General features: G+C 39.0%; 1 protein-coding gene across 2 annotated transcripts in view; it reads left to right on the forward strand.

Moving 5' to 3' along the window:
- LAMA2 (laminin subunit alpha 2) overlaps positions 1-17,993 on the forward strand; it is a 625,547-nt gene that overhangs the window by 516,759 nt on the left and 90,795 nt on the right. The gene's annotated exons all lie outside the window — the stretch shown is intronic.

Consider the following 17,993-nt stretch of genomic DNA (forward strand, 5'->3'; position numbering starts at 1 on the left):
AGTTTCTTTTGCTGTGCGGAAGCTCTTTAGTTTAATTAGATCCCATTTGTCAATTTTAGCTTTTGTTGCCATTGCTTTTGGTGTTTTAGACATGAAGTCCTTGCCCACGCCTATGTCCTGAATGGTATTGCCTAGGTTTTCTTGTAGGATTTTAATGGTTTTAGGTCTAACATTTAAGTCTTTAATCCATCTTGAATTAATTTTTGTATAAGGTGTAAGGAAGGGATCCAGTTTCAGCTTTCTACATATGGCTAGCCAGTTTTCCCAGCACCATTTATTAAATAGGGAATCCTTTCCCCATTTCTTGTTTTTGTCAGGTTTGTCAAAGATCAGATAGTTGTAGATATGCGGCATCATTTCTGAGGGCTCTGTTCTGTTCCATTGATCTATGTCTCTGTTGTGGTACCAGTACCATGCTGTTTTGGTTACTGTAGCCTTGTAGTATAGTTTGAAGTCAGGTAGGGTGATGCCTCCAGCTTTGTTCTTTTGGCTTAGGATTGACTTGGCGATGCGGGCTCTTTTTTGGTTCCATATGAACTTTAAAGTAGTTTTTTCCAATTCTGTGAAGAAAGTCATTGGTAGCTTGATGAGGAGGGCATTGAATCTATAAATTACCTTGGACAGTATGGCCATTTTCACGATACTGATTCTTCCTACCCATGAGCATGGAATGTTCTTCCATTTGTTTGTATCCTCTTTTATTTCATTGAGCAGTGGTTTGTAGTTCTCCTTGAAGAGGTCCTTCACATCCCTTGTAAGTTGGATTCCTAGGTATTTTATTCTCTTTGAAGCAATTGTGAATGGGAGTTCACTCATGATTTGGCTCTCTGTTTGTCTGTTATTGATGTACAAGAATGCTTGTGATTTTTGTACATTGATTTTGTATCCTGAGACTTTGCTGAAGTTGCTAATCAGCTTAAGGAGATTTTGGGCTGAGACGATGGGGTTTTCTAGATATACAATCATGTCATCTGCAAACAGGGACAATTTGACTTCCTCTTTTCCTAATTGAGTACCCTTTATTTCCTTCTCCTGCCTGATTGCTCTGGCCAGAACTTCCAGCACTATGTTGAATAGGAGCGGTGAGAGAGGGCATCCCTGTCTTGTGCCAGTTTTCAGAGGGAATGCTTCCAGTTTTTGCCCATTCAGTATGATATTGGCTGTGGGTTTGTTGTAGATAGCTCTTATTATTTTGAGATACGTCCCATCAATACCTAATTTATTGAGAGTTTTTAGCATGAAGGGTTGTTGAATTTTGTCAAAGGCCTTTTCTGCATCTATTGAGATAATCATGTGGTTTTTGTCTTTGGTTCTGTTTATATGTTGTATTACATTTATTGATTTGCATATGTTGAACCAGCCTTGCATCCCAGGGATGAAGCCCTCTTGATCATGGTGGATAAGCTTTTTGATGTGCTGCTGGATTCGGTTTGCCAGTATTTTATTGAGGATTTTTGCATCAATGTTGATCAAGGATATTGGTCTGAAATTCTCTTTTTTGGTTATGTCTCTGCCAGGCTTTGGTATCAGGACGATGCTGGCTTCATAAAATGTGTTAGGGAGGATTCCCTCTTTTTCTATCGATTGGAATAGTTTCAGAAGGAATGGTACCAGTTCCTCCTTGTACCTCTGGTAGAACTCGGCTGTGAATCCATCAGGTCCTGGACTCTTTTTGGTTGGTAAGCTATTGATTATTGCCACAATTTCAGAACCTGTTATTGGTCTATTCAGAGATTCAACTTCTTCCTGATTTAGTCTTGGGAGGGTGTATCTATTGAGGAATTTATCCATTTCTTCTAGATTTTCTAGTTTATTTGCGTAGAGGTGTTTGTAGTATTCTCTGATGGTAGATTTTATTTCTGTGGGATTGGTGGTGATATCCCCTTTTTCATTTTTTATTGCATCTATTTGATTCTTCTCTCTTTTCTTCTTTATTAGTCTTGCTAGCGGTCTATCAATTTTGTTGATCTTTTCAAAAAACCAGCTCCTGGATTCATTAATTTTTTGAAGGGTTTTTTGTGTCTCCATTTCCTTCAGTTCTGCTCTGATTTTAGTTATTTCTAGCCTTCTGCTAGCTTTTGAATGTGTTTGCTCTTGCTTTTCTAGTTCTTTTAATTGTGATGTTAGGGTGTCAATTTTGGATCTTTCCTGCTTTCTCTTGTGGGCATTTAGTGCTATAAATTTCCCTCTACACACTGCTTTGAACGTGTCCCAGAGATTCTGGTATGTTGTGTCTTTGTTCTCGTTGGTTTCAAAGAACATCTTTATTTCTGCCTTCATTTCGTTATGTACCCAGTAGTCATTCAGGAGCAGGTTGTTCAGTTTCCATGTAGTTGAGCGGTTTTGAGTGAGTTTCTTAATCCTGAGTTCTAGTTTGATTGCACTGTGGTCTGAGAGACAGTTTGTTATAATTTCTGTTCTTTTACATTTGCTGAGGAGAGCTTCGCTTCCAACTATGTGGTCAATTTTGGAATAGGTGTGGTGTGGTGCTGAAAAAAATGTATATTCTGTTGATTTGGGGTGGAGAGTTCTGTAGATGTCTATTAGGTCCACTTTATGTAGAGCTGAGTTCAATTCCTGGATATCCTTGTTAACTTTCTGTCTCATTGATATGTCTAATGTTGACAGTGGGGTGTTAAAATCTCCCGTTATTATTGTGAGGGAGTTTGAGTCCCTTTGTAGGTCACTCAGGACTTGCTTTATGAATCTAGGTGCTCCTGTGTTGGGTGCATATATATTTAGGATAGTTAGCTCTTCTTGTTGAATTGATCCCTTTACCATTATGTAATGGCCTTCTTTGTCTCTTTTGATCTTTGTTGGTTTAAGGTCTATTTTATCAGAGACTAGGATTGCAACCCCTGCCTTTTTTTGTTTTCCATTTGCTTGATAGATCTTCCTCCATCCCTTTATTCTGAGTCTATGTGTGTCTCTGCATGTGAGATGGGTTTCCTGAATACAGCACACTGATGGGTCCTGACACCTTATCCAGTTTTCCAGGCTGTGTCTTTTAAGTGGAGCATTTAGCCCATTTACATTTAACGTTAATATTGTTATGTGTGAATCTGATCCTGTCATTATGATGTTAGTTGGTTATTTTGCTCGTTAGTTGATGCAGTTTCTTCCTAGCCTCGATGGTCTTTACCATTTGGCATGTTTTTGCAGTGGCTGGTATCGGTTGTTCCTTTCCATGTTTAGTGCTTCCTTCAGGAGCTCTTATAGGGCAGGCCTGGTGGTGACAAAATCACTCAGCGTTTGCTTGTCTGCAAAGTATTTTATTTCTCCTTCACTTATGAAGCTTAGTTTGGCTAGATATGAAATTGTGGGTTGAAAATTCTTTTCTTTAAGAATGTTGAATATCGGCCCCCACTCTCTTCTGGCTTGTAGAATTTCTGCCGAGAGATCAGCTGTTAGTCTGATGGGATTCCCTTTGTGGGTAACCCGACCTTTCTCTCTGGCTGCCCTTAACATTTTTTCCTTCATTTCAACTTTGGTGAATCTGACAATTATGTGACTTGGAGTTGCTCTTCTCGAGGAGTATCTTTGTGGCGTTCTCTGTATTTCCTGAATCTGAATGTTGGCCTGCCTTGCTAGATTGGGGAAGTTCTCCTGGATAATATCTTGCAGAGTGTTTTCCAACTTGGTTCCATTCTCCCCGTCATTTTCAGGTACACCAATCAGATGTAGGTTTGGTCTTTTCACATAGTCCCAAATTTCTTGGAGTTTTTGTTCATTTCTTTTAATTCTTTTTTCTCTAAACTTCCTTTCTCGCTTCGTTTCATTCATTTCATCTTCCATCAGCGATGCCCTTTCTTCTAGTTGATCGCATCTGCTACTGAGGCTTCTGCAATCTTCGCGTAGTTCTCGAAACTTGGCTTTCAGCTCCATCAGCTCCTTTAAGCCCTTCTCTCCATTGGTTATTCTAGTTATCCATTCTTCTAATTTTTTTTCAAAGTTTTTAACTTCTTTGCTATTGTTTTGAATTTCCTCCCGTAGCTCAGAGTAGTTTGATCGTCTGAAGACTTCTTCTCTCAACTCATCAAAGTCATCCTCCATCCAGCTTTGTTCCGTTGCTTGTGAGGAATTGCGTTCCTTTGGAGGAGGAGAGGTGCTCTGCTTTTTAGAGTTTCTAGTTTTTCGGATTTTTTCCCCATCTTTGTGGTTTTATCTACTTTTGGTCTTTGATGATGGTGATGTACAGATGGGTTTTTGGTGTGGATGTCCTTTCTGTTTGTTAGTTTTCCTTCTACCAGACAGGACCCTCAGCTGCAGGTCTGTTGGAGTTTACTAGAGGTCCACTCCAGACCCTGTTTGGCTGGGTGTCAGCAGCGGTGGCTGCAGAACAGCGGATTTTTGTGAGACCACAAATTCAGCTGTCTGATAGTTCCCCTGGAAGTTTTGTCTCAGAGGAGTATCCAGCCAAGTGAGGTGTCAGTCTGTCCCTACTGGGGGGTGCCTCCCAGTTAGGCTGCTCGGGGGTGAGGGATCCACTTTAGGAGGCAGTCTGTCCGTTCTCAGATCTCCAGCTGCGTGCTGGGAGGACCACTACTCTCTTCAAAGCTGTCAGTCAGACAGGGACATTTAAGTCTGCAGAGGTTCCTGCTGACTTTTTGTTTGTCTGTGCCCTGCCCCCAGAGGTGGAGCCTACAGAGGCAGGCAGGCCTCCTTGAGCTGTGGTGGGCTCCACCCAGTTCGAGCTTCCTGGCTGCTTTGTCTACCTAAGCAAGCCTGGGCAATGGCGGGCGCCCCTCCCCCAGCCTCGCTGCCTCCTTGCAGTTTGATCTCAGACTGCTGTGCTAGCAATCAGCGAGACTCCGTGGGTGTAGGACCCTCCGAGCCAGGTGCGGGACACAATCTCCTAGTGTGCCGTTTTCCAAGCCTGTTGGAAAAGCGCAGTATTAGGGTGGGACTGACCCGATATTCCAGGTGCCGTCTGTTACCCCTTTCTTTGACTAGGAAAGGGAACTCCCTGACCCCTTGCGCTTCCCGAGTGAGGCAATGCCTCGCCCTGCTTCGGCTCACACACAGTGAGCTTCACCGACTGTCCTGCACCCACTGTTTGGCACTCCCTAGTGAGATGAAACTGGTACCTCAAACAGAAATGCAGAAATCACCCATCTTCTGTGTCGCTCAGGCTGGGAGCTGGAGACCGGAGTTGTTCCTATTCGGCCATCTTGGCTCCCTAAATTTCTTTCTTTTTCTAAATTCATGACGCATACATGTTTTAATTTCTTTTAAATGATCAGAGGCTGATAATTGCAAGCAACAATCCCCTAACCTAACTTTTCTCTCAACTAAGCTCACAGCTCCAGGATCAACAATTCCAAATCTTTCAAATATTTCTTTTTTTACAACATCTCTTAGTAATATTATTGTGCCATCACGTATTTCATTAAGTGGGGCATTATCTATTTAATTACTGCTATGATGAAGGAGATGTAGTTCACTTACAGAATATCACATCACATTTTCCCACCCATCAGTTTCCCAATATAGGTACATTACTATGCTTAGATTCTTCATTTTTAACCTAATATACTGAGACCATTATTTCCTGTATAAATGATAGACTCTACACTCTTTAAGATGAAGCTATTTATGTCCTCATTCTTCCCTTAGCTTCCTTTTTTCCTCGTCCTCTCAGCTTCTACCTCTTTAACTTTGATATTGTGATGGTCAATAACATTTACATTTTATCTATAACCATAATTGTGCCATGGCAGAATACAGAAGTCCCTTCTCTGAAGTCATTTTATTCCTTAAAGGATTCCCTTTGATTTTTTTTCAGTGGGCCATTTGATGCTTGATTGCCAGTTGCTCTGTGCAGGAGAGAAGGGGTATTTTGTTCCATAAAATAACTTGCAGTGAATTATTCCTTTTTATTCTCACAACTGACTCTCATTCTCTACCTTACCTGTTCTTTCTGAGGCCTGGCCTTCTCCAAATTTTTTCTACCTCCTTGCTGGTATATACCCTATAGTGCAAGTTGTGGGTACAACAACTGCAAAAGATAGAGGAGCAGGAACTATCTAAATAACCATGGTGGCTGGGTGCAGTGACTCATGCTGGTAATCCCAGCAGTTTGGGAGGCTGAGATGGGAAGATTGCTTGAGCCCAGGAGTTTGAGACCAGCCTGGACAAAATGGCGAAATCCCATCTCTACTAAAAATACAAAAATTAGCCAGGCATGGTGGCACATGCCTGTAATCCAAGCTACTCAGGAGGCTGAGGTGGGAGGATCCCCTGAACCTGGGAGGTCAAGGCTGCAGTGAGCCAAGATCATGCCACTGCACTCCAGCCTGCATGACAGAGCAAGACCTTGTCTCACAAAAAAGAAAATAAAAGGCCCATGGTGGTGTGGCTAGGAAAGAGTGCCAACCTTGTCCAAACGGAAGCTTTCTTTGCTGAAATTATACACTTTCTTTGATCAACTTCTTTTTACTCCATCATAGTTTTATTCCCCACCAATCTCCCCCGGACAGTCACTCCATTTTAGTTAGTATCTTGGTACTATTCTCAGAATTCAAATTTTAAATTAATTAATCTATATTTCTGAAGAGCTGTTTGTTTCCTTACTGTATATTTTGCTTTCTCCATGGGAAAGATTTGCTTGGGAGCCTCATGCAGTCTTGGTGGGAGTTATGTAACCACTGGGCTAGATATCTCAGGGCACACAGCATGGTGAGCCATTCCCTGGCGAGTTCCATCACCCAGAGCCAGACCTTTTGGGCCCTACACAGACTGTACAGCCCCAGCATGTGGGGGCTTGTATAAGGGAAGTTCTGATGTCACAGGATCCTTGGGGTGTTGCTTCACCAGCTGGAAACCTCTGTGGCCGGTGGCATCTTTGCCCAAGTTTTGCTCAGGTCCACTGGGCACATTCCGCCCACTCAGCCTGGCAGGCTACACTTGGCTCACACTACCACTACTGGGCTGGATCCCACACCTGCCAAGGGTGATTCAGGGCAGGGTGGTGAGGGGTGTGTGAGTGAGCGTGGGGTCCAGCCACTGTGCACAGCTAAGCATGCCAGCTGCAGTGGGCTGCGCAGCTCCAGGTCCTGGCTCTATGTGAGGCTGTGGCTGAACCAGACATACTACAAGTGGCTTCCACCACTGGTACCAGGGAATGCTGTGGCACCCAGGAGCTTGGAGATGCCAGGAACCACAGAGTCTGAAAGAGGGTTTCACAGCCCTGGCTCAGGGAGCCGTTAGGTCTCAGCTGCCCAAAAGGCCACAGCCCTTCTCTCCTGCTCATTGTTGTCAACATGGTGAGCTGGGGAAGGGGGTGTGTTTCAGCCCTGTTTGTGTTACAGCTCTCTCATTTCCACCATTTGCGGGAGTCCCAAGTTCTTGTCCCACATCCAGGAAGAATGAGGTTTGCAGACAACTGGAGGGTGAGCAAGGTGAAGAGGTGCTTTATTGAGTGACAGTGCAACTCTCAGGAGGCCTGAAATGGGTAGCTCCTTTCCACAGGCAGGTAATCCCAGCATCTGTGCAGCACCCTCAACAGAGGTGAGACACACAGTAGGTAGCCCCTATCCACAGGTAGATCATCCTGTTGTCTGCCCATGTCTGGCTGAGTCCAGGGTTTTTTATGGGCTTCAGAGGGGAGGAAGTGTATGCTGATTGGTCCATGGGTGGCCATGAGCTGGCCCAAAAAAAGCACCATAAGTTCTCACTCCAGTTTGTGGAACTGACAGTCCAGCCCCATTCCTTCAGGCAGTCCCTGGCTTGAAGGTAGAGCTTCACTGAGGGCCCACCCCTTTCCACCCAGGAGCCTGTATGCCTCCTGCCACCACCAACCTGCCATCCACTGTGCCCACTGGCACTCAGGCTGTTCATGCTGAGGGTCACCTTCAGGCCCATGCAGAGCCACCCTCAACTCCCCCTTGGCCTCCCTAATGTGCTCCTTGGCACCCAAAATCCAGAAGGGCCAAGATAGCAGGGGGCTACAGTGTCAGTGCTACCCCGAACATATGCACACCTGGCTGGGTTGCAACAGCCTCAACTTTGCTCTGAAATCAGCATGGGTGCCGGGAACAGGGAGAGGCCAGGAAGAAGGAGCAGGCACTTCTGAGCCTGTAGGGGAAGGGAGGTGGCCCGAGAACACAGGGATGCCTGGGTCTGCAGCTAGCTGGGTGGCTGCAGCTGCACCCAGTAGGGCAGGGCTCCCCCGCCTTCAACTCGGAAGGGGACATGGCTCCCACTTGTTCCTGGCTCCCACCAGCTCTGTGGAGCACAAAGCCAGACAGGCTGACACTGCCTTTACTGAGACCCTCTTGCTCTCAGGAGAGTTTTCATGGCCTGCTGCCTCTATTTTCACTGCTTGGTGACTGTGGTGTTTTGTTTTGTTCTTACTTCCTTTTCTCAGAAAAGAAAGTCTTTAGAATTAAAATTTAAGCTGACAAGAGATCCCCTCTCCCCAGGGAGCGGAAATATGGATATCCCTAAAGGTCTTGAGTGTTTCAGTCTTTCACTATTTTACACTCAATATTCCATGATTTTTATCTAGATATGCCTGGTGGACAACAGGTGATTGCCAACTATAGGTTGTCCCTCTCATCTCCAAATTCTGATGCTAGAAATCAGGAATGGCTATGATAGTCCAGATTTTCAGAATTGATAAGATATTTATATTACCCTAAGAGATATGGAAGTTGAACAGAATAAAAAAATTCAAAATAAAAGTAAATAAAATTACTATCTTTCCCTGTTTAGTTTGAGATCATGTGTAAATATCAGTGAATGTGGTGTCATATAGGATTTCTTTTTATTGATCAGAATTAGGTTCAAGTTGTATTCTGGAAACTTCTAATCAAATTGAGGGAAGATGCTAGCAGGTTAGAATTTGAGAATTAGATGATCTGGCTCCAAATTCAATACATATTGTCTATGTAATTAGCTGTGTCACCTAATGTGGTAACCAATAATGCCATTTCAAGAAACATTGTGCAGTCTGTTCTGATTCCTCCATTGGCTTAATTCCTATAATAAATATAGTTTCCAAAGTTTATAACTTAATTTTCAGAATTTATTTATTTTAATTGACAGATAAAAGTGATATATATTTATCATGTACAACATGATGCTTTGAAATAAGTATACATTGTGGAATGGCTAAATTGAGCTATTTAAAAATATGCACTACCTCACATACTGGTCATTTTTTTGTGTTGACAACACTTAAAATCTACTCTCTTAGCAAATCCACGCTGGCTTTGGTGATTTTTTTTTTTTTTTTGTACATGATACACTCATTTGGGTCAATAATTTTTTTAAAAGTCCATTGGAAGCAGAGAAGCAAATTTTTTGACCCAGCCTTAGATGTATTTAAAAGTTCAGGGCATAAAATGATAGATGTCTCAGGGTTTGTCTCATCAGTCAGAAACACAGAAACTCTTTTGAACAATGCCACAATGCAATCTAAGTTTGATCTAATTTTCTTCAAGACAACCATGCTCTTGGTGCCATCCTACCTGTTCTTTATGATTTCTATCCGTAAGTAGAATAATCAAGAGGTGAGATTGATGTTGTATTTGATTCTGGACATTAACTAGAGGGAAAACTCAAAGCCCTCTAAGAATGGTATCTAACTTAATAGACACCTCTTCATTACCTTTACTCAAAACTAAGACTCTTTGTGGTATCTGCCCACCCCACCTCTAATAGCCAGCTGCTAGTCCAGTGTCTGTCTCATTGAAGCAGTCTAGTGAGGTGCTGAGCAATTATGTCTGTCACGCTGTAATTGAGGAAAACCATCCTTACTTAGTTTTATATTTTTGAATGCTCCCTTGATTTTCCTTCTTGGTGTTCCCATCAAGCTAAAAATTCGCACTCACAAATTTTAAATTATCATGAGCATTTGGGGGATTTCCTATTTCATCACTGAGTCTCCTTTGCGTGCTCAGCAGCTTTCAATCTTGACAGAGACTCATCTGACCCATCTACCACCCTTAGGATATGCTATGCAATGCCAGGGACCTACAGCCTCTTAAGAGATTTTTGACCAAGGCCATCTCTTTGGGGTGTTTCTTGACTCATTTTGTACTCATTATTTAATTTTAATAACCTATAGTACTTAAAAATGTACAGTACTATATAAAGCACCTTAAAAATGGATGCATGGTGATTTTCTTATTTTAAAGTTGTGTATGATTTTTAAAATTATTACAAAAGCAGCTTATGTCTATTATAGAAAATAGGAAATACAGAAAAGCAAGAAGGAGAAAATATAAAATGTGCATACGAATAATTACTTTTGTAATATCATTGTATATCTACTCATATCTTTTCCTATGCAAATAGTTTTTGTACAAATGGGTGATATTTGTATAACTGTTTCATAACTTACTATAGGAATTAACATCACGTACATATTTTAAAAAATATTCTCAAAAATATATTTTTAAAATGTATATTGAACTAGATTCCACTATTTATTCTGAGAATTTACATTATTATAGTAAGAACATTATCCTTGATTTTAATTCACAGTCTAACATACCAAACTCTAAATTTCTTCTGTTACTCACTTTACATAAACACATTGCAGCCAGTCACCAACCCTTACATATATCCCTTCACAGTTTGAGCAGTTTTCTTTATTGAAAATATTTTTAATTTAAAATCATCTAAGTTTTATATTATCTTGGCACATTAACCCCTGTGGAAATGTGTAAGGCTTCTCTTCTAAAATAAATTATTTCATAAAGAGAGAGAGTAATAGAGTAAGTCATAAACCATGCTGATGAATTTTTAGTTACTACTGTCTTTAAAAAGTAAACAAAAAAATAAATAAATATTTTACATCTTCTTTTAGAGCCAACTCTTTCAATGAATTCAAAAAATTCATCTCTAATAAAAAAGTAATTTGAGGAACATTTAGGAAAAAAGCATAATATATAAAGCAACGTAAACAATAACTTTTAAACTTGCTTGTTTAGAAAATCACTGGGTACAGGTTAGTCAGCCTGATAAACTCTAACTTGCCTTCACGTCTCATCATCACACCTCCCTCCTCCAACAGAGCCTCCTCTGACAGCCAGACATCTAGGCATTTCTGTGCTCCATTATGGTAATGATCGTCTTTTTTTATAAGTGACTATATTTGTTTGTCTTTCCCCTTCCCTCCACTCCATTTCCATTAGGGAAGGCATAGTCTTTCCATTTTGAATATTTGGTGCTTAAGACAAATCAAAAGTTTTGTTGGGTAAATAAATCAATTCACTTATCTATTAATCAATGGCAGTATGCTTTAGCAAGAGTAATTATGAATATCTAATAAATAGTAGGAAGAGGAAAACTGACATGTATTAAAATGCAATTAAATGACAAGCCATCTGTTGAATCCTAACAGACTTTATAATTTCATTTTTTCCTACTATAATGACGTTTTAAATTATCTCACATTTTCATAAACAATTATTAATAAAAACATACAGTAACTTACATAAAAATAGACTGTTTTGCATGATATAGTTGAAATTTTTATATAACATGTATATCCATATATATGAATACATATGTATGTATACAGACACAGAAAGAGAATACCAAGAATTTATTGTTTAAAAAAAAACCTCTAAAAAGCAAGAAACAAAATATCTTGCAACTCAAAGAATCTCATTTATATTTCACATAGGCTGTAGACACAGCTCAGGAACTCAGATGTGATGCTTATGAATATGTATAAAGTATAATTAGCTTAGAAAATGCTGCTTCATCACCTGTCCCGATATTGTTGATGTGCTTCAATAACTTACCAAGCAGTGCTGGAAAGTGTTCTCTCCAAATTCCAGTGAGTTGAAACGGTGCTTTTCACCCATAACATGTTAGTGTTTTCCATTCCCTTATCATATGAAAAGCCTGTCCTTTAAACCCGGATTGCTGGCAGATTGCTTGTAACTGACAGTTGTACGCCATAAGCTCTTTAATATTTTAGAGAGCTTCTTGAAACATTGAGGCATGTCTTTTCCTCCAAATCTCTTGATTTTTAACCTCTCAATTCCACAGTGCTTGCATGAGGTGACTACTCTCTTTTCTCTGGCCTATACTATTACAATAACCAATTGATGGCTCCTTTTTTCCCACACAGCTGCCCAATTCATCTTACTGGACTACAGCTCTGATCACACTCTCCTACTCAGAAACTTTCAATGCCTCCAAATTGCTCATTGCCCAGTTTCCTTACTCGCACATTCAAACCTTCCAGAAATTGACTCTGACCTGTCTAATAGTCTCACTTCTCCACATTGCCCTTGACGAACCCTACAATCTTAGGAAGCTGAAATACTCGCTCTCACATCCACGCATCAAAAGTCCCTGCCTGCCTCCCTGCCTTTCCTTATACTATTTCTACTGTATCTTCTACATTCCTGTATATACTACCTGTCTCCTTTCATCTGAGCAAGGAGTGGTTGACTAAGGATCCAGGAAGAAATCACTGACTTCCTAAAAAGCAGGAAAGAAAAAAATTGCCTGGAAGCAAAGAGCAGCTGATATTCAGAAATGCAAAAAGATAGAAAATTAGCAACACAGAGGTCTGTATCGGTAGATAGCCTTCAGTCAGGGCTGTAATGTTTCTGGATGAAGGTGCCAGTGGAAAATCAATACATTGATAATCATCCAGCCAGACTAATCAGAAAAAAATCAGAAAAGTCACCAACTACCAACATCAGGAATACAAGAGGTGAAATCACTACAACTTCTGCAGATAGTAAAGGATGTTAAAAGGATATTATAAACAATTTGATGGCAATAATGCAACAATTTAGATAAAAAGGGCAAATTCTTTGAAAATCACAAACTACCAAAACTCACAAATAAATAATCTGAATAGTTCTATATTCATTAGAGAATTTAATTTGTAGTTCAAAACCTTCACACACACAAATTCAGTTCCAGATGAGTTTACTTGTGAATTCCACCGAACATTTAATGAAGAAATAATAAACTCTTTCAGAAAACCGAAGAGGAGAAAATACATCCAACCTCATTCTACGAGGCCAGTATTACTCTGATACCAATGTCAGACAAAGATAGTTTTTAAAAAAGAAAATTATATTATATAACAATATCCTTCCATGAACATAGATGCAAAAGTTCATGGCAAAGATAACAAATCAAATCTAAAGATTTATTCAAAGGATTATACATTATCACTAAATGAGATTAATGCCAGGATGTAAGATTGGTTTAATATTTGAAATTAGTCAGTGTAATTTACCATATAGCAAACTATATAATCACCTCAATTGATACAGCAAAGGCATTTGACAAAATGCATCTATTTTTCTTTTAAAAACTGCCTACTAAGAGTAGGGGAACTTCACTACCTGATCACTATAAAAACTTATTTTTTAAAAAAACCTAACAGCTAAAATCATACTTAGCACAAGACTAAGATTAGGAAGAAGACAAGGATATCTGCTTCCATTACTTCCATTTAACATTGTACTAGAGAGGCTAGCCAGTACAAGGGGCAAGAAAAAGGAAATAAATGGCATCCAGATTGAAAAATAAGTACAATTGTTTTTATTCACAGATGCTATAGAATCTAAGCATAAAATCCTGGTGGTTCATGCCTGTAACCCTAGTGCTTTAGGAGGCTGAGGCAGGTGGATCGCTTGAGGCCAAGAGTTTGAGACTAGCTGGGCAACATAGCAAGACCTCATCTCTACAACCAAAAAAAAGTTTAAAAAGCATAAAATAAAATGCTATCTATTAAAAAAAGTTACTAGAACTAATAAGTGAGCTTACCAATGTTATAAGGTACAACATCTATATGTGAAAATCAATCATTTCAAAGACTGGCAAGGATACGTTGGAAGTTGAAATTAAAAGGTTACAGTTTATGATAGCATTAAAAATGTGAAAGACCCCCTACACTGAATACTCTGGAGATAAATTAAAGAAAATCTAAATAAATCAAGAGATATACCATGTTCATAGATCAGAAGATTCAATATTCCTATAATCCTAGTTTATACGTATTGACCTACATATTCAATGCAATCCCAGTAAAAATCCTAGCAAGGTTTTTTCCTAAAAATTGACAGGTATGTTTTAGAATTCATATGGAATTGGAAAGGAGAAAAATGTTGGAAAGGTTATACTACCTGACTTCAACACTTACTACCAAGCTATGGTAATCAAAAAGTGTGGTGTTGGTATCAATATTGACAAATAGATTATTAGAATAGATTAAAGAGTCCAGGCCGGGTGCGGTGGCTCACACCTGTAATCCCAGCACTTTGGGAGGCCAAGGCAGGTGGATCACGAGGCCAGGAGATCGAGACCATCCTGGCTAACACGGTGAAACCCGGTCTCTACTAAAAATACAAAAAATTAGCCAGGCGTGTTGGCAGGTGCCTGTAGTCCCAGCTACCCGGGAGGCTGAGTCAGGAGAATGGCATGAACCTGGGAGGTGGAGCCTGCAGTGAGCAGAGATCGCACCACTGCACTCCAGCCTGGAAGACAGTGAGACTTCGTCTCAAAAAAAAAAAAAAAAAAAAAAGAGTCCAGATATAGATCCAGACATGTATGGTCAAATGATTATGACAAAAATGCAAAAGCATACAAAGTATATTTAACAAATTCTACTAGAGGAATTGAATATCCATGAACAACAACAAAAAAATGAACTTCAGTCTGTATCTTGCACCATATTCCAAAATTAACTCAAAAGAGATGCGAGACCTAATTGTAAAACATGAAAATATAAAACATCTAAAAATATATAAGAGAAATCTTTGTGATCTTGGGTAAAGCAAAGATTCTTAGATACAACACCAAAAGCATATCCTCAAAAGGAAAACAAAATTAACAACTTAAACTTCATCAAAATTGAGAACTTCTTCCCTTCAAAAAAAAAAAAAAAGCACTTTTAAGAAAATGAAAAGATAACTACAAACTAGTAGAATATATTTCCAAATTACATATCTGATAAAGGACCCACATCCAGATTATTCATATATATCATTCAAAACTCAAAAATAAGAGCAAATAACCCAAGAAAATTTAAACAAAAGATTTAAACAGGTCACCAAAGAAGGTGGAAAATAAGCATGTGAAAAGATGCTCAATGTTATTAGTCATAAGGAAAACACAAAGCAAAACCAAAATGATGACCAGATAGAATGTCTAAAATTTTAAAAGACAGGTTATACCAAATATCAACAAAGATGTAGGCACATGCAGCTCTCATACACTGGTGGTGGAAATATAAATAGTTCAGATACTTTAGAAAACGGGTTGATAATTTCTTAAAAACGTAAACATAAATTACCGTATGATCCAGCCATTCTGCTTCTATGTATTCACTCCAAGATAAATGATGGCATACGTTCACCCAAAAGTTTGTACACAGATGTGTACATATCCCTATGATGAAATACTAACCAATAAAAAGGATCAAATATGGATACACACACAACATGGATAAATGTCGAAACTATGTTGAGTGAAAGAAGCCAGACAAAAAGAGAGTACATGCAGAATAGTTCCATTTATATAAAATTTTATGAAATGCAAACCTACAGTGATGGAAAGCAGATCAGTATTTGTCTGGGGACAGAGGGAAGAGAAGGAAGGATAGAAGGAAGAGATTCAAAAGAAATGATGGATATATTCTCTACCATGGTTGTGGTAATGGTCTCACGGGTGTATATATTCAAAACTTATCCAATTGTAAATTGGTTTGCATGGTTTATGCCCGTTTTACCTGAATAAAAGCATTAAACAGTGTTAGTCATCTCTGGTCATAGTCCCTCCACAATTTCCACAGCTAAGATTTTAGCCTCTTTCACTGTTGTTCGGGCCATCTTCCTCTTTTCTCTCTTACCAATTCCATTTATTTTCTTTTTTTAATTCTTTTTACTTTTTTAAATTTTTGAAACTTGTATTTTAGGTTCAAAGGTACATGTGCAGGTTTGTTATATAGGTAAACTCTTATCATGGAGGTTTGTTGTATAGATTTCATCACGCAGGAACTAAGTCTACTACCCAATAGTTATTTTTCTCTGATTCTCTCCCTCCTCCCACTAGCTGCCCTCAAGTAGGCCTCGGTGTATGTTGTTCTCCTCTTTGTGTCCATATGTTCTTATCATTTAGCTCCCACTTATAAGTGAGAACATGCTGTATTTGATTTTCTGTTCCTGTATTAGTTTGCTAAGAATAATGGCCTCCAACTCCATCCATGTTCCTGCAAAAGACATGATTGCATTCATTTCATGACTGCGTGGTATTCCATGGTGTATATGTACCACATTTTACTTATCCAGTCTGCCACTGGTGCTATTCCTTATTTTCTTATGCTCAGCAAATCAACCTTTTCTCCCCACTTTAATCCTGTGCCTCACTTTGCACACCTGAAGTTAGCTTTAAAATTATGACTTTTAAATGCTTGTCAGATTACACTCTTACAAAAAGGTATTCACACTCCAAGGCCCTGGGGAAAGCTGTTTTCTTTTTTTGTCTAGTTTCATCTAGTACTATAAATGGCCCATATTATCTTGACAATTCAGGATTGTATTATCATCCTTGGTTATTTTACTACAATAAGTTTGGCATCTACTGAGACCTACTTTACCTCTATACATTTTATCTCTTTCCAAATTGACTCAGACTCCTGAGCTTCAAAAATTCTTCTCTCCACTTTTTAGAGTTTTCTCTTGTCTTTGCTCATTGTCAGACAGATTGTCAGCTGTCACTTCTGCTGTTTTCATGTGTTTGTTTAGAGAATCTTCACACATTCTTTCATTGTAATTTCCTGTCTCTAAACTGTTTTGATTCAGAAAACCTATAACCAAGGGAGTAAAAATGATGTGTAAATTTGGAACAAATATAGAATCTGAGTGGGTAACCTGAGGCTTACTTTGTGAGTTAAAGTGCATTGCATCTGTCCCATTAATTTTGACACTCTTTTTTTTTCCAAGATAAATGACACTTATGTGATGTTACTGTATCTAATTCCCAAGAGAACTGTAGCAGTGAGAATTCCTGTTTTTCCCAGCAGAAAACATCATCAGTTTTCTGGAGAATAATTTGCCAAGGCTGTCTTTTGCAAGAACTATGTTCAGTGTTCTTTTTTATTTATGTAGATGTTTCCAATATATCTTTTTGTAGATATCATAGTATTTTACAATCAATCTGTTCTATGAGCAATCGATTATTTACCTGAAAGCTATTAGAATAATACATTAAAATAAATTTGACCACAGCCATACCAAGTTCTGTAATCTTTTCTAGTTTAATGTTCAAATAATGTGACTGATAAAAATAATGTAACTAAGGCAGTCCAGATGCCTTTAACGAGTGTTATGTCTGTGATAATCTGAGTTCAGATTTATATCTTCAACAGTATTTAGCATTCTCCAACCCTTCTTGCACTTGCAATACTTTTCCAATTTAAAATTTACACATAAGATCCTATTTGATTTATCTCTTGGTATATATGAATTATGTAATGATTGCTGAGGAGCAAACACTATTAAAATGGGTAACTAGACATTCAAGTTAAACATTCCTTTTCCCATATCATTCTATTAACTTTGTGTCACCTTTTTTAATCTAAGTCTAAACAAATATATCTTTGATTGCAGATAATTGTGGCTCAGAGATGGTCATTTAGAAGATTGTGTTTTGCCATACTGCTTCAAGATGCGTTTTTTAAAAGGAGCAGTGTTCTTTCTCATTTCAGCACTTGGGAGATACAGGAAATGCTTCCCTCTCCCTCCACAACTAGAGTGAAATTTGCTTAAGGATAAAATCAGGGGAAGTGTTTAGTTCTTAATTTGCTTGACTTCTGCAGCACGTCGTAATGCTGCTCAGTTATGTCCTTGCAACACCGCCAGTTATCATGCATTGAGTCACTTCTGCATCTCTGAATTTCCATAGTGTCATGCTCTCCTAATTTCTCCTTTTCCTCTGTGGAATGCCAGTCACCTTGCCAGCTCCACTTTCTCTGCCTACTCCCTAAACATTGAAGTTCCTAAGAA

This window comes from Symphalangus syndactylus, chromosome 2 (assembly GCF_028878055.3).
Source record: "Symphalangus syndactylus isolate Jambi chromosome 2, NHGRI_mSymSyn1-v2.1_pri, whole genome shotgun sequence".
Lineage (NCBI taxonomy): Eukaryota > Metazoa > Chordata > Mammalia > Primates > Hylobatidae > Symphalangus > Symphalangus syndactylus.